Here is a 23,218-nt window from a genome sequence, read left to right on the forward strand (position 1 = left end):
TACAAAGGAACATAAGCAAATACAATCATTTAATTATGATAACAATATAATAATTAAACTCTAATAATATATTCTATTATATTCTCTAACAGGGATATTTGGTTGAAATTTGAGTCCCTATACATGACCAAATTGTCCAATAATCGTTTGTATCTCAAAAAGACACCGTATACCTTTTAGATGGGGTCGTGGAAGTCTATTGAAGAACACTCTAACCTATTTTAGTAAGTTAAAAGGTTAAAACTTAAAACTATCATCTCAAAATATTAAATATAAAAAAAACTATTGTTTAAAAAATGAATCAAAATCCAAAACAATATCCTCTTCGGTTTTTTTTTGTTTATAGTAGTTGACTAATGATTAAGTCACCCGACGACTTGGATGGATACATCAGTGGGTTTGGTTACATCCAACTTGTTTTAATTATTATTATCACAACATATTTAAATCATTAGATTTGTGAAGCTATAAACTCACCATGACTTGTATCCTATGCAGCGTAATTTGTACTAAATCAAACTGTATCAGCTTAAATTACTTCGACAAAAATTGCAATTACTTCCACAGTAACTTGTGAAAAGAAATAGATTAGCATGTCAACCAAAGACGTCAACAAGAATCGTTACAAAGCTTTTTGTTGAGTAAAAAAAATTGGCCGTAAGTAAAATATTAACTTGATATTCATATATAAAAATCGAATAATCATTAAGAATTTTGACTAGAGTTTCATCATAAAAGTCATTTCTTTTTAAAACGGGCTATTGGGGCTTAAATTAATGAACCAGACATTGAATACACGATTGTTGGTTATTCCTTTAAATATACAGATTTTTTTAAATATATATAAAATTTTTAAAAATTACGAGCCTCCCTTGGTGATTGATCGAGCTTGGGACCATCACCCATCCTGCTTCTCCCAGGCCAACCCTGATGTCAACTGAACTATCAAAAGTCTAATACAATCCGTTACAGTTTAATTAGAGTTTAAAAACCGACTTATGCACGCCCCTGATTTAGAACTTTGGTAAAAACGCAATAAACAAAAGCATGAAAGTGAGTGAGTAGCAGCCAAACTAGTGTGAAGTAGTTTATATAAAAGCACAAACCAAACTTTTCAATATAGCTAAAAGTACATGGACCACAATTCATGCAAACTCACTTTGGGCCTCATTATAAGTATGTCGTGAAACATGGACCCACGCGGTGTTCGAAATTAAAACATAGGATACTTATAGAGCCGTTTGTCAAAGCAGTTTAATTAATTATATCTAACGATAAAGACAGGTATAACATATTAATAACACAATTTTTATGTTTGTTTGTATTAAGACTTGAACATCAATATTTTGGTTGTTAGCTAGGTCACTACAATGATATACCATTACACCAAATACTTGTTGCAATTTCGTATATCTTTTTGAATATTAACATTTATTTTACTATTTTTTTCCTGGACACATGTACGGTTTTGCATCACCAGACTGTTTAAATTTGCTTCGTTGTGATCTCACTTGGATGTAAATTGTCTTCCGATATATTAAAACATTTTTTACAAGATGACAGAGGAATTACTGTGAATTTCATGATAGATGATGGTGTACACTCTTATGATGTGATAATGAAACAAGAAAAGTATCTTAAAAACGAAGCAAAACGTTATACGTACGATAAGTTGATATTTTACAATAGCATAAACAAAACACTTATTATATCCAATAATATCGAAAATGAAGGTAAGTTTACTAATGAAGGTAAGTTTACTTTTATTTTTGAACACTTATATGAAACTAATTGCAAAATTGTTGAAGGTCGCCTAAGAGGAGAGGGAGTCCTCCTATTTTCCCGCATGCCACATAAACTTCTTTACGTTTTCCCGGTTATTTTTCTCATTTTTTCAAATATCATGATGTCATCTCACCTTTTCCCAATTTTTTCCAAGCCAAAGTAATTAAAAACTAAACCGGGAGATTACGTGGTGTATGCCGGCCTTTGGTTTTTCTCGGCGACCACTCTGTGTGCTCTAAGAAGATTTGTTTGTTTTGTCTTCTATTATTATTTTTTTGAAGGCAAACTTTATAAAATCACCTGGGAAAACGAGCCAAAACAGAATAAACTACGGTTGCAACATAATTACACTAAATTAAACACACACCAATCTTTCCATGGTGAGTTCTCTCATATTAATTATGGAGGATACAATAAATTGGAAATTGATCAAATTAAAGTGATGTCCTGGTAAGCTTGGGCTAAATTGGAGTTCTTGGACTAGGCTATACAAAACAAGAAGGAAAGTAAGACCAAAAGAGAATTAGTTATACTTTCAAATGGATTAATGAATTCAAATGGGATTGCAGCCCAATAACTAACTGTCTAGTATTTGTTATATACGATGATGATGTCAGCAGAGTCAACTCTCACAGTGACAAGATTAAGAAGTTTACCTGCTTAGTATTATTATTAAGATCAAATAAGCCAATAAGCCATGCATGCACGTCAGGGTTTGTCCTTATTATGCATTCATTGACTAATTAAGCTAACTTATCCGAATCAGGATTCCATGTGTGAGCATCATACTTGTACCTGTTTCTATTTTCTTTTTATAAGATTACGTTCTCACAGATTTGGCATTGTTAGCCAAATATTCTTTAACAAACCCAATATGTTAGCATATCTTAAAGATAAGTTTTATCAATTTATCTTAAAGGTTAGACACAAATTACTTTACGAGTTTGATTCACATCTTTTCACATGTAACAACTCGGGTTCACTTAGCAGTATTAATATAAAGTCTATGTACTTTTTGTTAACTTATAAATCCCAATTTTTTATAAGACAAAATGTTATTTTATATGTGAAATAACTGTGGTTCTCTTAGAAATATTAATGATTTTTTTTGTAACTATTGTTTTTTATATCACAAATTCCACTTTTTATAATACAAAATGTTGTTTCACATGTAAAACAAGCTTGTTTACATAGATTGATTAATAAAAAGTCTTTGTAAGTATCCATCTTTTTACATGTCAAACTTTTTATAATACACAATGTTTTTTTACATATGAAACCAGTTTTAATTACCTAGAAATGGATAACAAGTACCAATGTAGTCATCTAGCTTGCTTGTTTACTTGTACCAGAAAAATATCCCGGAGGAATGCCGGCCCCTTCCATACGGAAAACAAGACTGATATGGCTGCCCCGAATCCCAATCCATAGAATACGATTTGCCAATCAAATTTATTATCAGATTCTTGGGAATTCGATGCGTAGTTTGAAATGGTCACAATTGGACTAGTACAAGCTCTGCTCAAAGGGAACCCACATAACCATTTGTTGCCTAAATAGGAAAAATTGTCAAAAGTCTGAAATTGGTCGCCTGTTGGGATTCTTCCTTTTAATCGATTGTATGACATACTAAAGGTAGACAGAAATGGAAGGCGTGCAAGTGCATGTGGGATCTCTCCCGTTAATTTGTTTGAAGACATATCTAATGATTCCAGCTCATCCAAATCTCCCAGAGATGGCGGGATAGAGCCTTTGAACGCATTATGAGATATATATATATTCAGAACAAACAGTTCTTTGAGTCGCCCAATTGTGCGTGGTATTTCCCCTGAAAATTGATTGTTTGAGACATCAATGGATATGAAAATTGTCAAGATTTTAACCAACTCCAACTCAAGTCCTTTGGCTGTGACGGTAATTGTATCTTGATAGTTGTAATCGCTAAGTTGTAACACACTGAAGCTAAGGTGCTTCATTCTTGGTGGATCTTCAATATCATGATTCATCATAGCACCCCACTGCCAGAACCAGTTTTCAGGGATTTCACCGATTAAATAGTTGGAAGCTATGTCTACAATCTGAAGCTTTGGCCAATAATTACGCTGGGTTTGACCACAAATTACTGATCCGTGTAACAGGTTGGATCGCAAAACAAGAACACGCAAGTTGGTGATTTTACTCAAATAACATGGATATGTGTCGTTTATCTTGTTTTTTCCTAGGTTTAACACTTCCAACATCGTGCAATTGACTAAAGATTCTGGAATCTTCCCTTCTAGATGATTTTTATGCAGATCTAGAGTGTTCAACCCGCAACTGCTTGGAAATGTCCCCTCGATTCGTCCACTAAGATTATTATTTGCCAAGTTTAGTACACCAAGACTGCTACCAAATTCGATCAAACAATTCGGTATGCTACCGTTTAACTGATTGTTTGACATTTCAAGAACCTTTAGGTAGGTAGCGTTGCATATGCTTTGCGGGATCACGTACACCAGTGAGTGCATTGTTTGAAACCAAAAAGAAATATGCATACTTGAGATTTCTCCAAACGCTTTCTTGGAGTGATGAATTAAAAAGGTTGTTTGAATAGTTGATGAATGTGACAGCTTGTGGCAGAACTGGAATCACCCCACTGAGAAGATTGGAATGCAAGTCAAGTACGTAAATATCTGGAAAACTATGAGGCTCTTCAAGGCTGGTTAACCGGTTATGAGAAATATTCATATATGAAATATACCCATACCAATTCCCAATTTCCCATATTTATGTTGGTACTTTTCCTTCAATTTTATTGTTGGAAAGGTCAAGAGAGGTCAAGAACGGTTGGTTTCTTAGATTAGGAAACTTTAAAAGATTGCAAGAAGCCAACTTCAAGGTTGAAAATATTGGAAGATGATTCAGGAGAGTGATGTTATCGTCCATTATGACCGACAAGTTATTAAACGAAAGATCAAGAGTTGTTAGATTGCTTAGATGATCTTGAAAGTCTACGCTTCTTATCGTCCCACTGAGCTTATTTGATGGTAATAACAAGATACTAAGCTTTCCAAGTTCAAAGATAGAACTTGGAATCTCTCCTTCTAATTTGTTATTCCCCAAATCAAGTGTATCCAACGAAGATAACAATGAATTAGTAAAATTAGCAAGTAAACCATCGAAATTATTATTTGAAAGCCATATTTGTTGCAAGTTTTGCAAAGAGAATAAAGATGAAGGCATACTTCCATTAAAACCATTGAATCTTAAATCAACCGAGACAAGATTTTCAAGATCTTGAAAGTGAGCAGAAGGAATCATACCCGATAAACCATTACGTGACAAATCAACATAAGTAAGATTCTTGCACATTTGAAATGATGGAATTTGCCCAATAAAGTTGTTTGATGATAAATCTATGTACTCCAGTTGGGTGAGATTTTGTATAGATTCCGGTATTTGTCCACCAAAATTACTGTTGTACAGCTCAATTCTTAATAAGTTCTTTAGATTTCCTATGGATACCGGTATCTGTCACACCCCGACTAAAGGCGGAACATGCCGGGGCGTAACGTATTGATTGGACAGTAGCTCGAAAGACACTAATTAAAGTGACAATAATTATTTAATTCATTAATATCAAAACAAGTACACAATTATAATAATTAAAACAAATACATCATATTTATTGTTTTTCTTTAAATAGATATCCTAAGGTCAAACTATTGTCTTCAATATTTAATAATATCAACTACTTGTACCTGTAACATGTATAAAAATAAAGTTTGTCAACACGAATGTTGGTGAGAATACATAGGTTTTAGTTTATATATATATATATAGGGAGAGAGAGAGAGAGAAATCACAATTCATATGTAAATGATGAGTATTACAATTCTTATGAAAATGTAAACAACTAAATAGATGTGGACCCGTTCCTATTCATACGAAATCAAAGTACCCGGATAAGTGTATGTTCATACTAGATGAGGATAGATGAGGATGAGATACCAACCACCAAACATAAAATAAACAATTAAGCACATAGAGCATTATCATAGAGCATGCAATAATCACACATAAACATATATTGAATTGTGTTTAGAACAGTTGTGGAAATAAAAATGTGTAATGTAAATAGGGTATACATGCCACCCCCAAAACTTAAAAGATGAAAAAGGGGGATATGTAAACTCACCTCAAAGATGAACGAAGACGATTAAGATAGTGAAAATGAGGAAAAGAGTCACACGCGATCGTTAAAGCCTATAAGAAAACGAGAGCAACGGACTTGCTAAGTAACGTACAAGGTTTACTATGACGACTTAGATAAACAATGTTAAGTTAATATTATAATAATATAATATCAAATATAAGAATTTATTATATAAAATATTATCTTGATTCTTGAAAACACATCTTAGAAAATATTACTTTTAAATTTTATAAATATAAGTGTATATATATATATATATATATATATATATATATATATATATATATATATTACTTGAGTTTTATATATAAATATTAGATTTTTAAGTTAATATATATTTATATATATAAATATATGCTCATATGTGTATATACACGAAAGTAAACATGAGTTAAACGAGTATTAAAAGGTCAGTTTTATTAAAATAACTTTTATTAGTTATTATTATTAGTTATATAAAGAGTTAATGGTATAAAGAAAATAAAACAAGAAAAATCCAACAAAAACGGGGTGACAGGGAGTCGAACCCGTGACCTCCGTCCCTCATCAAACAAGTGTTACCAGCAGACCAGCCCAGACAATATGCAATAACACTGGTTTAAAAACATTGATAAACACAAGCTGTTTGTTCAACAATTGATTATATAAACCCTAAACTTGATTCGATCCAATCCGTTATGATTAACCAAAACAAGTTTAGGGGTTTCGATCCCCTTGCAAACACGATTCAAAACATATATTGAATTACCTTAAATGACGAGCAGAAAGGGGGAAACGCGCAAGAACAGGGCCGGCGGTTAAGTGGTTTGAACGAGCAATTAACGAGTCAAATGAATTCAATTAAATAGAGGGTTAGTGTCAGCGATCAAACAAGGAAAGTATCCTCACAATTAATTGGAATAATAACAATTATTTCGTGTTCATCCGTGATTTAGGGTTTCGGTTAGAAAAACGATTAAAAATGATGTAATTAACATAATTAACTTGTCGGTGAGCCGCGTCTAATCAAAAGTAAACGATTTCCTAATATAATGTCACACCCCGACTTAGGGCCTAGGCGTGTGACCACAAGTTGGTACCTGTTTTGTAAATATATCAGAGTTTATGGGTTAATTTTAGCGGAAGACTTTAGGTTTGAATATAATATTAATTTACTTTGGAAATTTACTCGGGAATTAAATACCCGAGTATTAGTTTACAAAAGATACGTTTTATATTACAAGGATTTAGTTTATCAAAACGGAGCCATCTTGAGCGCGATACTATCTTCATAAGACTCCAATCCTTGCTATTGCTACTTATACTTAATTACCTGCAATGGGTTGGAAAAATACGTCAGCTATATGTTGGTGAACACGTATGACTCAATAAAACATTTTGAATGACATTATAATACAAACATAGTTTTCTTGACAATCTCAGTGGAAGCAATACTACTTCCGGTATATGTGACACTGCCCTATACACATAACGGTATTCTCCGAGCCAAATGGCCCTGACTAGAGAACTGGTCATGACCGTTTAAGCTCGCGGCTTCATTGCCTTTGATTGATGATTGAGCTTTAACAGTTATGTTTGGATCCAGACACATGCGTATTCGGTCTGAGTTGATATTATTCTCTATTTTGTATTATAACGTTTTAGAGATTTCATTATCTCATATAAACAATGATTGACTCGTTAAGACAAACACCCGTTCGTCTCATTGAGTATAAATATGTTTTGACTGATTGAAAAGGTTAACGTATTCACCTGTATCGTCGGTGTTGTAAACCTTGACTGATTGATTGATTGTGAATGATACTTAACCTATACATAAATAGGTTCGTATGAATGTTTTGAATGATGTTAAGCTATGATTGTAAGCTTAACCTTGAAATCGTTTATCTTTGATTGTGAATGAAAACACTTGTTTTATGTGACGTTTGATATAGCATGCTTTGGCTTAATAGGTTCTATCACGTTGGTAAGTTTCTCCAGGTAAGTAAACGGGTCCCTCGGTTGATTGGGATTTATGCGAATTATTTTTCCTTAGGCAAGAAATTACTACTAGTGATATCCCCCTTCCAGTTACTACATGCCCGTCAAAATATATCTTTGAGTGACATTACTTAGTTATGAAGTAACGTTTATGAAAAACTCATTATGAATGTTTATAGAATGTTTATAAAACCTTTCAAGTTTAAAGGCCATAGCCTCGATTGATAGTCTAAGCTATAATTCAAATAGCTTAAACATAACTCCTACCTTAATTCGGATGCTTAGATTGATAATAAGATAAAGGCAGGATCTTGATCTACTCGCTTATATGATTGCTACTTGATTATAACTTCGTTTCTTGCACGAAATATGAGAAAATGGCACGTCGGCTTGTTACGGAAATGGGGCACGCCTTTCGAGGTTAAGTGTGTGTAAAAGGAGGTGTGTTTTGGGATGAAATGGTTCAATCCCGTACCCCTCTATTTATAGGCTGATTCTGGACCCTTTCGCGATACGCGATGGGTTCCTCTACCCTATCGCGTATCGCGACGCCGCCTTACCAGCTCGTGACACGTGGCCTGTCATATCATGCCACGTGTTGACACGTGGTTGGACATGTGTCCACTGACTCAGCAAGGTCATCGCGACACGCGATGACCGTTGGGATTTGGGCCGTAGTATCGTTACGCCGCCCATTTCTCGAGTGTTGTGCAGGTCCATCGCGCTACGCGATGGGTTAAATGTTACCCCGTCGCGTATCGCGATGGGAGAAGATTTTCAAAATTTACAATTTTAGTCCCTACACTTTCTAAGTTATCATTTTAGGCTCAAATTTTATAGGGTAAAACACGCGGTGTTACATCCTCCCCACCTTTTGAATAATCTCGTCCTCGAGATTTATTGGAATAGATAGGGATACTTCTTCATTTCTGACTCGAGCTCCCACGTATACTCGGGTCCTCGTCTTGAATCCCATTTGACTTTTACGAGCTTAAGTCGTTTGTGCTTGAGAAACTTGATCATTCTATCCTCTATTTGGATTGGTTGTTCTACAAACTTAAGTTTCTCGTTGATCTTAACATCTTTAAATGGCATAGCAAGAGTTTCTTCGGCTAAACACTTGCGTAGATTGGATACGTGAAATACATCGTGAATACCCTTCATCTCCTCGGGTAACTCTAGCCGATAATGTAAGGCCCCGAACCCGGTGACCCTACTTTAGCGTCGGATTTACTCATAAACACAGTTCTTCAAATCAGAGTTTATTAAAACTTTTCGCGGAATATAAAATATCAATCATTTGTTACAAAACATTAAATCTTTTCTTTGATACCATAACACAAAACTTTATACTTAAAACATCTTTACTTCTTTCTTCAGATGCCAGCCGTTCAATCCATGCCGTGTGTCATCCTCATGCTAACTTTATAATCAGCTCACCTGCGTGCATACTAAAAGTCAGCTACGCTGAGTGAGTTCTAGTTAATCGAACGCCATACAATACATACACATACATACATATCCGTAGATACATATCCATACTTCACTAGTTACCCTTCTGTTCTACATACATACTTGCTACCATACATACATACATATCTACAATCACTAACCTCAGTCTACCGAGAGTACGTTCATAGTTCACCGTCTATACCTATACTCAAGGTCGTGAACACGTACAAGGTTCGCAGTCCTTACCTATGTTCACCATTTATGGTATGTACAAGGATCGCGGTCCTTCCCTATACCATAGTACATCCACAACACGTACAAGGTTCACAGTCCTTCCCTATGTTGCAACCTAATTCATAGCACGTACGAGGTTCGCAGTCCTCCCCTATGCTACAAAATCAGCACGTATAAGGTTCACAGTCCTTTCCTATGCTGAAATACATCCACAACACGTACAAGGTTCGCAGTCCTTCCCTATGTTGCAACCTAATTCATAGCACGTACGAGGTTCGCAGTCCTCCCCTATGCTACAAATACAGCACGTATAAGGTTCACAGTCCTTTCCTATGCTGACGCCTATCTACATTACGTATAAGGTTCACAGTCCTTATCTACGTTTACATATATCATCTACTTCACGTATAAGGCTCGCAGTCCTTAACTACGCCATCACCAACCGAGTCTATGTCCGACAGAAGCTAGAGGGATTTGCCATCCTAACTTACTATGTCGAACGTAGAACTCACATGCCATTCGTGTACCTATATACACATACTTATATTATAACATAAGAACACTCTAGGCATTCCTTACCTCATTCATTTAACAACCATACCCCTTGACGTTACGTGCAATATCCGAAGATCGTTCACGCCCCGACAAGTATTCATTTGAAATATTCATACATCTTTGATATATAATATTCGTACCTTTATTTTTAACCTGACAGTACGCGCAATATCCGAAGATCGTTCGCGTACCGACAAACAATCATTCATATCTATCACACATATCACATATGACATACACTTATCACTTAGGATAAATGTATTAACAACACATCGAGTATGCACACAGCCCCGAAAACATAACAAGGAATGGGGCTAGAAACTCACCTGAACACGGTTACGTTCACCGTTAATCGTAATCCCTTTCTTCAACAGTGCACGGCTGACTGTATAACAAGTACACATATCAAACAACTATCACTACTCATATCATCTTTCCAGTCTTAACTACTACCCACAACGAACGGGGGTCCGGGGGCAGCGGGGTCTAGGGGCGGCAGCCCCTAGCAGGGTCCAAGGGGCAGAGCCCCTGGCTGGGGTCGAGCTGCCATGTCAGCTTGGAAAAATTTTATTTACATTAACTGTCTTAACACATTTTCCATTAGGTTTTTAATTTATTTTCTAATCGAACTTGGCTTTAGGCGAAGTTAAACCTCAGGCGAACTTAGCTTCAGGCGAAGTTAAACCTTAGGCGAACTTGGCTTCAGGCGAAGTTAAACCTTAGGCGAGCTTGGCTTCAGGCGAAGTTAAACCTTAGGCGAACTTGGCTTCAGGCGAAGTTAAACCTTAGGCGAACTTGGCTTCAGGCGAAGTTAAACCTTAGGCGAACTTGGCTTCAGGCGAAGTTATCATCAGGCGAACTTAACTTTACAGCGAAGTTGCCATCAGGCGAACTTAGCTTGCAGGCGAAGTTCATCAGGCGAACTTAGCTTGCAGGCGAAGTTCGTCGCGTTGAAGGCGAAGTTGCCCAGATGAAGACGAAGTTGCCCAGACAGCCGCTGTTCGGTTTCTTTCCAGCATTTTGAGCGTTTTTAACACCCTTGCTATGGTTCAATATCACCCAATGCGCTTCCCGACCATTTTCGGTCGCTTATACACTAAAAAGCTTGGATTTTTAAACCTCAAAGATCAAGAATCATACCTTTTTGGGCTTGTTTGGATCTCGTTTACTTGCTTATCACCACTAATCGCTCTCTCTCTCACTCGGGTCTGCCGGATCTGCCCGGATCTGCCTTCGGTCCGGCGGCGGTATGTGTGCGGTGTGTGTGTTAGGGAGTTTGGTGAAAATGAAGATATTTTGGGATTTTGGGGGTATTTATATCCCTGAAATCCCATTCTCATTTAACCCATCTCAATTAATCCAAATCCATAACCAACGTCCATTACCCGACACTAGCCCGACCCATACCAACTCCTATTCTTTTATTTATTTCCTGATAACCCGAGTAAACTTTCCCTCTATGATTAAGTAATATAATTAATATTATCTTGAAATTTCGGGATGTTACAAGTCTTCCCTCCTTAAAGAGGTTTCGTCCCCGAAACCTAACTTATTCCCTATAAAAGGAAAACTTCTTATATTTACACGCTTTATTGAATCGCCTTCGTTTTCTGAGTTATCCTTCTTACTTCCGACTTTGCAGTCATCGAATGGTGGTCATGTGTTTTAGCTATTTAAGGTAGCTTGTCCATGAGACCCTCGATATACCACAACTCATCTCATACCTCCAAGGGCTTCGATTAGTACTTTTAACACTATTGTCTAAAACAACATTTCATCATAACATAATAATCATTCATAACCTACTCAATATATTACACGTCACTGATAACCATAAGTTTTAAACCTTAACACACAACAAGTCCTTAAGCAAAAGCAACTTAATAAAACCATTGCATGAACAATTATTCCTTCATCAAGCGTTCCTCTCTGCAGTTTCCCCAAGTCTTTATCTTTCCGCACCTCCCGCCCCTGATTCCTTGCAATCCCTAGCCATGTGGTCAGCTTTTCCGCATTTGTAGCACTTTGGACGATCAGGGCAGTCTCGAGAGTAATGCCCACTCTTTCCGCACCGATAGCACATGTCTGTCCCAATCCTGCATTCCCCCGGGTGCACTCGCCCACACGTCTTACACGCATCCTTGTTCCCAACCTTGGCCTTCCTCTCATCAGTTGTTGTCACCATCTCGCCAGACCGCTTAGCAGAGGTAGCCCATTTCTTCTCCTTCTTTTCCCCCACCACTACATCGTCCTCAGCCAGGTCAGCATAAACCACTTCTGCAAGTTCAACAGCAGAGTCAAAAGTAGCAGGTTTATTTGCCCTGACCAACATGCGGACTTTTTGTGGCAATCCCCTCACATAACATTTGATTCTTTTGACCTCAGTGTCAACCATATCAGGCACCAACCTAGATAGTCGGTTGAATTCAGTAGTATACTCACGATGCGTCATCATACCGGCCTTTAAATTCAAGAACTTCATCTCCGTCCTTTCAACCTCGGCATCTGCGCAGAACTTTTTCATCACCAACTCCTTCAGATCGTCCCATCTCAACGCCTTGATCTCATCCATAGTCTTTCTCTGCTCCACACCTTCCCACCAATACAAAGCTTCTTCCTCAAATGACTGAGTAGCATAACCCACAGCTTGGTCGGGACGGCATTCGCTAATGCGGATAACCTTGTCCATTGTGGCTATCCATTGGAGAGTAGCGATTGCGTCTCCCAAACCAGTCAGCTTTGGCGGGTCGCATCCTTTGAAGGACTTATAGTTGCACCCACCTTGGCCTCTTCTCCTGTCATCGACTTTCACAGACTTATCCTCACTCGAGGCCCCTCTTTCTCCTTCCCCATCCTTCCTACCATCACCACCCGCCCCTTCAGCAGTTCGTTCACGGCTTCCAGCTGATCCTTCGGGATTCAGGTTCTTCACAGCAGCAACTACAGCTTGAACAATGGCTGCCTGAACTGCAGGGCTAAGTTGAACTTCTTCGTTGTTGTTCTGGTCTCCTCCAGCGGCGCTTCCTTCATCTTCGGTGTGGGAAGCTTCTTCTACCGAGGGTTGCCGGACAAGACGAGGCCTGCCACGACGTCCAGTGCGACCCCCAGTTCCCATAAACTCTCTAGCTCCAGCCATCAGTATTCTAAAAGGGGCAACACAAACATCCTCACTCAAGGAATTATATAGTACAAGGATAGCAAGGCTAACAGGTAATAACAGTGGCCAGCTGTGACTAGCTGATCACATTGCTTTCCGTGTCCTATACACTTCCCTTTATGAGTCTCTTTGTGCTGGTTCTACTTAAGCAGTTAGTCACATCAAACAATCAATTACTTCTATCCTTATCGTTCACATATCTTTCCTTTCCCATTAACATATATTATTTAATCATACACCTTACCTTTACTGATTTTTTGCTTGAGCGACACATGGCATTCTTGAACTGGCATTTTCTTTCTTTTCTTACTTAAATCCCATTCTCTGTTCGAGTCTAAGCATGTCGGATGCTTAAATCTCTCGAACTTATGCTCTGATACCAACTTGTAAGGCCCCGAACCCGGTGACCCTACTTTAGCGTCGGATTTACTCATAAACACAGTTCTTCAAATCAGAGTTTATTAAAACTTTTCGCGGAATATAAAACATCAATCATTTGTTACAAAACATTAAATCTTTTCTTTGATACCATAACACAAAACTTTATACTTAAAACATCTTTACTTCTTTCTTCAGATGCCAGCCGTTCAATCCATGCCGTGTGTCATCCTCATGCTAACTTTATAATCAGCTCACCTGCGTGCATACTAAAAGTCAGCTACGCTGAGTGAGTTCTAGTTAATCGAACGCCATACAATACATACACATACATACATATCCGTAGATACATATCCATACTTCACTAGTTACCCTTCTGTTCTACATACATACTTGCTACCATACATACATACATATCTACAATCACTAACCTCAGTCTACCGAGAGTACGTTCATAGTTCACCGTCTATACCTATACTTAAGGTCGTGAACACGTACAAGGTTCGCAGTCCTTACCTATGTTCACCATTTATGGTACGTACAAGGATCGCGGTCCTTCCCTATACCATAGTACATCCACAACACGTACAAGGTTCACAGTCCTTCCCTATGTTGCAACCTAATTCATAGCACGTACGAGGTTCGCAGTCCTCCCCTATGCTACAAAATCAGCACGTATAAGGTTCACAGTCCTTTCCTATGCTGAAATACATCCACAACACGTACAAGGTTCGCAGTCCTTCCCTATGTTGCAACCTAATTCATAGCACGTACGAGGTTCGCAGTCCTCCCCTATGCTACAAATACAGCACGTATAAGGTTCACAGTCCTTTCCTATGCTGACGCCTATCTACATTACGTATAAGGTTCACAGTCCTTATCTACGTTTACATATATCATCTACTTCACGTATAAGGCTCGCAGTCCTTAACTACGCCATCACCAACCGAGTCTATGTCCGACAGAAGCTAGAGGGATTTGCCATCCTAACTTACTATGTCGAACGTAGAACTCACATGCCATTCGTGTACCTATATACACATACTTACATTATAACATAAGAACACTCTAGGCATTCCTTACCTCATTCATTTAACAATCATACCTTTTTGGGCTTGTTTGGATCTCGTTTACTTGCTTATCACCACTAATCGCTCTCTCTCTCACTCGGGTCTGCCGGATCTGCCCGGATCTGCCTTCGGTCCGGCGGCGGTATGTGTGCGGTGTGTGTGTTAGGGAGTTTGGTGAAAATGAAGATATTTTGGGATTTTGGGGGTATTTATATCCCTGAAATCCCATTCTCATTTAACCCATCTCAATTAATCCAAATCCATAACCAACGTCCATTACCCGACACTAGCCCGACCCATACCAACTCCTATTCTTTTATTTATTTCCTGATAACCCGAGTAAACTTTCCCTCTATGATTAAGTAATATAATTAATATTATCTTGAAATTTCGGGATGTTACAGATAAGCAACTGGTCCGACTTTTTCGAGTATCTTGAATGGTCCAACGAATCGTGGACTCAATTTTCCTTTCTTTCCGAATCGGACGACACCTTTCCAAGGCGATACTTTCAATAACACTTTGTCGCCTTCTTTGAATTCTAATGGCTTGCGGCGAACATCCGCATAGCTCTTTTGTCTATCTCTTGCTGCCTTTAATCGTTCTCGGATTTGTATTACTTGGTTAGTAGTCCTTTGAACAATTTCAGGTCCTGACAACTGACTGTCACCTGCTTCCGACCAACATACAGGTGTTCTACACTTACGCCCACACAATGCTTCGAATGGTGCTGCTTGGATACTCGTATGATAACTGTTGTTCTACGAAAATTCCATCAGTGCCAGATGCGTGTCCCAACTTCCTCCTAAGTCGATAACACAAGCACGAAGCATATCTTCTAAGGTTTGAATAGTACGTTCACTTTGGCCATCAGTTTGGGGATGGTATGTTGTACTTAAATTTAATCGAGTCCCCATAGCCTTTTGAAAGCTTGACCAAAAATTTGAAATGAAACGACTATCTCTATCAGAAATAATGGATGATGTCACACCATGTAAGGATACTATGTTTTTGACATATAAGTGTGCTAATTTATCCATACTAAACGTTTCTTGTATCGGAATAAAATGGGCAGACTTGGTAAGTCTATCTACAATAACCCAGATCGCATCATCTTGACGAGAAGTCTTAGGTAACTTCATGATGAAATCCATTGTTATCATATCCCATTTCCATATCGGGTCTCCGGTTGTTGTAGTAATCCTAACGGCTTCTGATGTTCAGCTTTCACTTTCGAACACGTCAGGCATTTAGCTACATACAAAGCAATATCTTTCTTCATCCCGATCCACCAACAATCATCTTTTAGATTGTGATACATCTTGTCACTTCCCGGATGCATCATATACTTTGATTTGTGTGCTTCTTCTAGAATTTTACTTCTTAGACTTCCGACCATCGGTACCCAAATCCTAATACCGAGTCTAAGTATTTCATCACTTCCTTTGATTAATTGATCAATTGTACCATTCTCTTTTTCGGCTTTAATGTTTCCTTCTTCCAGTGCCAACTTCTGAGCTTCTTTGATCTGACTAGCTAAATCAACTTTGAGTTCTAGTCTAAGAGCTCGAATTCTCTTTGGTTTCTCATGTTCTTTTCTACTTAAGGCGTCAGCCACAACATTCGCCTTTCCTTCATGATATATGATCTCACAGTCATAATCATTGAGTGTTTCCATCCAACGCCTTTGTCTCATATTCAATTCCTTTTGATCGAATATATGCTTCAGACTTTTGTGATCAGTGTATATAATGAACTTAACACCATACAAGTAATGTCGCCATAACTTTAATGCGAAAATTATAGCGCCTAATTCAAGGTCATATGTGGTGTAATTCTTTTCATGAACCTTTAATTGTCTCGAAGCATAAGCAATTATTTTCTTTCCTTGCATCAAAACACATCCCATTCCCGTATGCGAAGCATCACAGTAAATGGTAAAGTTTTCCAAACCTTCTGGCAAAGCCAAGATAGGTGCATTGGTTAACTTTTGTTTAAGTGTTTCAAATGCTTCCTCTTGCTTCGGTCCCCATTCAAACTTAATTGCCTTTCTTGTGAGGGAAGTTAATGGAACGGCTATTCGGGAGAAGTCTTGAATAAACCTTCGGTAATAACCGGCTAAGCCTAGAAAACTTTGGACTTGAGTCGGTGTTTTGGGTTTCTCCCACTTAGGTATAGCTTCTATTTTTGCTGGGTCTACTTGAATACCCTTTTCATTTATAACATGACCAAGAAATTGAACTTCAGATAACCAAAATTCACACTTGGAGAATTTGGCGTACAATTTCTCGTTTCTTAAGGTTTCAAGTATGATTTTGAGATGAACTTGATGATCGTCTTTGGATTTCGAATAAACAAGAATGTCATCGATGAAAACAATAACAAACTTATCCAAATATGACTTGCAAATCCGGTTCATCATGTCCATAAAAGCTGCTGGAGCATTAGTAAGTCCGAAAGGCATAACGGTGAACTCATAATGTCCGTATCGGGTTCTAAATGTTGTTTTAGGGATATCTTCTTCTTGTACCTTTAACTGATGGTAACCCGATCTAAAATCAATCTTTGAAAAACAACTTGCTCCTTGAAGCTGATCGAACAAGTCGTCGATTCTTGGTAACGGATACTTGTTCTTGATCGTGACTTTGTTTAGTTTTCGGTAATCTATACACATTCTCATTGATCCGTCCTTTTTCTTTACAAATAGAATTGGAGCACCCCATGGCGATGAACTCGGTCGTATAAACCCTTTCTTCAAAAGCTCATCCAATTGCTTCTTCAATTCTTTCATTTCTGTAGGTGTTAGACGATAAGGAGATTTAGCTATTGGCGAGGTTCCCGGTATAAGGTCGATTCTAAACTCTACTTCTCTATCTGGCGGGGCTCCTGGTAACTCGTCAGGAAATACATCTTGAAATTCGGACACGATTGGAACTTCCTCCATCTTCTTGGGTTCAGGTTCTTTAGTTACATAGGCCATGAATGCAAGGCATCCCTTACCTAAGCAACTACTCGCTTTTATCTTAGAAATGATTCCTACCCTTCCTGCTTCCTTGTCTCCTGTGATACGAATGATTTTATTATTAGACGTTCGAATGTCAATAGCCTTATCATTATATAAGATACGGGCTTGATTAGACGATAACCAGTCCATACCTAAAACTACATCAAAACCTGCCAATGTCATGGGTAACGATCGTACAGGTATGACATGATCGGCTAAGGATATTGTGGCATTATTTAAGGCTTCGGTTATTCTACTTATGTTTCCATCAGCGGTCTCGACTTCATAATGTTTATCTAATTTAACTAAGGGCTCATTTAATAGACTACAGAATTTATAATCTATAAAGCTTTGGTTTGCCCCTGAGTCAAATAATACTCTAGCATAAACATTATTTATAGGAAACGTACCGGTGATCACGTCCGGTATATCAGCTGCTTTCTGGGTGTCTAGCATAAAGACACGAGCATTTTCTTTCTTGGCATCGGTCTTAGTACCGCTGCCACTTGCACCAGCCGACACTACCGTTGGCTTCTTCTTTGGGCACTCAGTACTATAATGCCCCTTCTCGCCACACTCAAAACATACTCCAGTCTTCTTCCTACAATCTGCTTCCGAATGTCTCGGTTTCTTGCAAAATCCACATGTAACAGTGTTAGCTGGTCGAAGACATTTACCGAAATGTCTCCTACCGCATGACTTGCAAATGGGACGGCTATACACAAACGCCCCTTCCTTTTTCTTCTCAGATTTCCTCACTTTCCCACCAACTGGCGACTTGCCATCATCTTTCTTCCTCTCATCACGGTTCCTCAACTTCCCGTCCATCAGATATCCGGCCAACTCCATAGCAGATTCCGTCGAGGACGGCATATGTGACCGAACTAAATCACGGATTTCGATTGGAAATCCGTATATGTATCGTGTCACCTTGTTGATTTCAGGAGTGACCAGATGTGGTACAATTCTACAATACTCAAGGAACTTGGTGTTGTATTCCTTGAGATTGGTTCCCACAACCTTGTGGTTCCACAGCTTGGTTTGAATCTGATCCATTTCGTTGATCGGACAGAATTTCTTCAATACCATAGTCTTGAATGTTGCCCAGTCTAGATTGTATAAATTCTCTCTACTCTTGATTCCAATCAGGGTATTCCACCACTTTAATGCCTCCCCCTTGAACATTTGGGAGGTATACTACACCTTCTCACTCTCCGTACATTTTCTTATCAGCACAATCGATTCCATCTCCTCCAACCATCGGAGGGTATGTATCACTCCTTTATCCCCATGAAACTCTTTGGGGTTATAGACCTTAAACAACTTGAAATCACATCCCTCGTGTATTTTAAGTTTTGTTGTCTTTTCACGGAGGTCGTTTTCAGCAGTCGAGCTTTCATCACTCGCTTCTTTCTTTTTCAGTTCTTTTTCTTTCTTACTTTCTTTCTTTTCAGATTCCTTCTTAGATTCTTTCTTTGAGTCTCTCTTTGAAGTAGCGGATTCACTTTTACTTTGACTTGCTCTTTTATTAGAATGTGAGGCAGTATGGCTAGGATTATTTTTCAAAATTTCATAAATTGGTCCTACAGCCTCTTTTATCAGATCGCGGATACCAAGCACATAATTTTGTGGCATGGCTTGTATGTTTTCCGCAGTCGCTTTTTCTTGTAAAATATCTTCATTTGTCTTTCCTTTATTGGTTACTTGAGTTTCTGGATTACTGTTTGCTTTAGACATGCTGTTACATGAATAAAACAAAGTTTTTAGAAAAGACACGCTTTATATTACATTATTTATCTTACAAGAAAAAGATCACAACAACTAGCAACTATACAAAACAACGATCTCTAATCCTTAATCCATTTTGTAATAAGATTTTTCATCTTGTCACATTTCTTGGCAATCTTTTTCCCCATTCTCTTTTTGTCCACTCTCTCATTCCTCAGCTCGTCAATCACTGTATTTGGCGGGTTCGGATATCCCGTTGGTGTGGATGCGGCTGGAAAGAGATAAGCGTTCTCTTGGGGATAGAGATGCGGGTTAGCAACGTATGCATGCATTTCTTCATCGGGAATGTTATTAGTATAAAATTCCTCGACGATATTTGCTTCTTACCTAATCTCTCTTGCTTGTTGGGAGATTAAAGGTCATGATTCTAAGTATGGAGGAAAATCAGGATTCTCATCCTCTTCTTCCTCGGGATCCTCCTCGAATTCATGAGGATTCTTGATTGGTGATTGAACTAATCTCTTTTTTTATGGTAAGATGACTCTCATCTTTGGCTTACGACTTGGTTCTGCAAAGGTAGGTGGAATTTGGTATTGATAACCCAATGGTGGTGATCCAAATTGCCATCTCCTTTGATCAGAATGACAATTCATCCAGCTTGACGATTCTGATTCAGCCTCTTGTTTGATCTTACTTTGCACTTCCTGTTCCTCGGAAGGATGGTACGTGGGAACGTCGGATGGATAATATTGTGGATTGTTGTCAGCAGTGTTGTCAGAGATTTCGATTGGACATTGCTGACTTCCTGGGAGATACATGGGTTGGCTCCCATATGGTAACATCGGAATGATTGGTTGATTGTGATTGAAAAAACTAGTATAATAGCTATTACTACTTTCCATATCAGATGGTTCGTAGTTGATTGTCGGTTTTGATCGAATGGCTACTCGGTGTCTACGACCAAAGTAGTTAGTATAAGACATCTGCACTTTAGTTAGATTAGGGATAGGAGGTTACAAATCCTATCTTATCCCTATGAATCATAATAATAATAATTATTGGTTAAAGCCTAGGTACTAATGTTTTAATACCTAATTCGCTGAAACCGATGGCTCTGATACCAGCCTGTCACAACTTAGGGCCTAGGTGTGTGACCACAAGTTGGTACCTATTTTGTAAATATATTAGAGTTTATGGGTTAATTTTAGTGGAAGACTTTAGGTTTGAATATAATATTAATTTACGTTGAAAATTTACTCGGGAATTAAATACCCGAGTATTAGTTTACAAAATATACGTTTTATATTACAAGGATTTAGTTTATCAAAACAGAGCCATCTTGAGCGCGATACTATCTTCATAAGACTCCAATCTTTGCTATTGCTACTTATACTTAATTACCTGCAATGGGTTGGAAAAATACGTCAGCTATATGCTGGTGAACACGTATGACTCAATAAAACATTTTGAATGACATTATAATACAAACATAGTTTTCTTGACAATCTCAGCGGAAGCAATACTACTTCCAGTACATGTGACAATGCCCTACACACATAACGGTATTCTCCGAACCAAATGGCCCTGACTAGAGAACTGGTCATGACCGTTTAAGCTCGCGACTTCATTGCCTTTGATTGATGATTGAGCTTAACAGTTATGTTTGGATCCAGACACATGCGTATTCGGTCTGAGTTGATATTATTCTCTACTTTGTATTATAACGTTTTAGAGATTTCATTATCTCATATAAACATTGATTGACTCGTTATGACAAACACCCGTTCGTCTCATTGAGTATAAATATGTTTTGACTGACTGAAAAGGTTAACGTATTCACCTGTATCGTCGGTATTGTAAACCTTGACTGATTGGTTGATTGTGAATGATACTTAACCTATACATAAATAGATTCGTATGAATGTTTTGAATGATGTTAAGCTATGATTGTAAGCTTAACCTTGAAATCATTTATCTTTGATTGTGAATGAAAACACTTGTTTTATGTGACGTTTGATATAGCATGCTTTGGCTTAATAGGTTCTATCACGTTGGTAAGTTTCTCCAGGTAAGTAAACGGGTCCCTCGGTTGATTGGGATTTATGCGAATTATTTTTCCTTAGACAAGAAACTTACTACTTGTGATAACCCCCTTCCAGTTACTACATGCCCGTCAAAATATATCTTTGATTGACATTACTTAGTTATGAAGTAACGTTTATGAAAAACTCGTTATGAATGTTTATAGAATGTTTATAAAACCTTTCAAGTTTAAATGCCATAGCCTCGATTGATAGTCTAAGCTATAATTCAAATAACTTAAACATAACTCCTACCTTAATTCGGATGCTTAGATTGATAATAAGATAAAGGCAGGATCTTGATCTACTCGCTTATATGATTGCTACTTGATTATAACTTCGTTTCTTGCACGAAAAATGAGAAAATGGCACGTCGGCTTGTTACGGCAATGGGGCATGCCTTTCGAGGTTAAGTGTGTGTAAAAGGAGGTGTGTTTTGGGATGAAATGGTTCAATCCCGTACCCCTCTATTTATAGGCTGATTCTGGACCCTTTCGCGATACGCAATGGGTTCCTCTACCCTATCGCATATCGCGACGCCGCCTTACCAGCTCGTGACACGTGGCCTGTCATATCGTGCCACGTGTTGACACATGGTTGGACATGTGTCCACTGACTCAGCAAGGTCATCGCGATACGCGATGACCGTTGGGATTTGGGCCGTAGCGTATCGTTACGCCGCCCATTTCTTGATTGGTGTGCAAGTCCATCGCGCTACGCGATGGGTTAAATGTTACCCCGTCGCGTATCGCGATGGGAGAAGATTTTCAGAATTTACAATTTTAGTCCCTACACTTTCTAAGTTATCATTTTAGGCTCAAATTTTATAGGGTAAAAGACGCGGTGTTACATATAAAACTCGATCACAAACAGATTTGGACATTCAATTGATTGATTTCTTGATTCGGGTCCAATAAAACCCGTTTAGACAAAGGGATGGGTAAATGGATTAAGAAGGTGGGTTATAGCATAAGTTGCACTCAGGCCCTTGTAGTTTGGAGTTGGAGATATAAGAGGCTAAAACTTGTATTTGGGTTACAAGCGTCAAAGTTAAATTAATGAAACGATAAGTAAATAATATAGTAATTATAACTTGATAAGTACGGGAATTTTATTAATTAAAGAGCCCGGACCCGTAAATGGGTCGGGTTTTCGGGTCCGAAAATTGACGAATGTTACAGTATCCCACCCGAAAATTTTGTTTCGTGGACTACTAAACTTTGAAGTGATCCATTGATAGGAAAATCAGGTAAAGAACCATAAAGGTTTTCGTTAAGAGCTAAATCAAGAATCCGTAACTTTTGCAACTGAAGGACCTTACTGGGAAATGTTCCTTGCAAGTTACAAGAACCGAGCTTCAAAACTGCCAGATTCTTGGAAATGTTCCTTGCAAGTTACAAGAACCGAGCTTCAAAACTGTCAGATTCTTGAAATTTGCAAAGAACTCAGGAACTGGTGCACTTAGGTTGTTTAGAGCCAGTGGCGGAGCCACTCTATAACCACCGGGTTCGGCAGAACCCAGTCCTTTTTCGGTTTTATATATAACCTATCGTGTTGAATTAACGAACGAACCCATTCTTTCTTGGCGAGCGAACCCAT

General features: G+C 38.1%; 1 pseudogene; it reads right to left on the reverse strand.

The window, feature by feature from the left end:
- Positions 1 to 3,107: 3,107 nt before the first annotated feature.
- Positions 3,108 to 23,218, reverse strand: LOC143570570 (receptor-like protein 6; annotated as a pseudogene).

The sequence above is a fragment of the Bidens hawaiensis genome, unplaced genomic scaffold, assembly GCF_021521415.1.
Source record: "Bidens hawaiensis isolate Kalapana, Puna unplaced genomic scaffold, B.hawaiensis_p1.1 tig00025010_1, whole genome shotgun sequence".
Lineage (NCBI taxonomy): Eukaryota > Viridiplantae > Streptophyta > Magnoliopsida > Asterales > Asteraceae > Bidens > Bidens hawaiensis.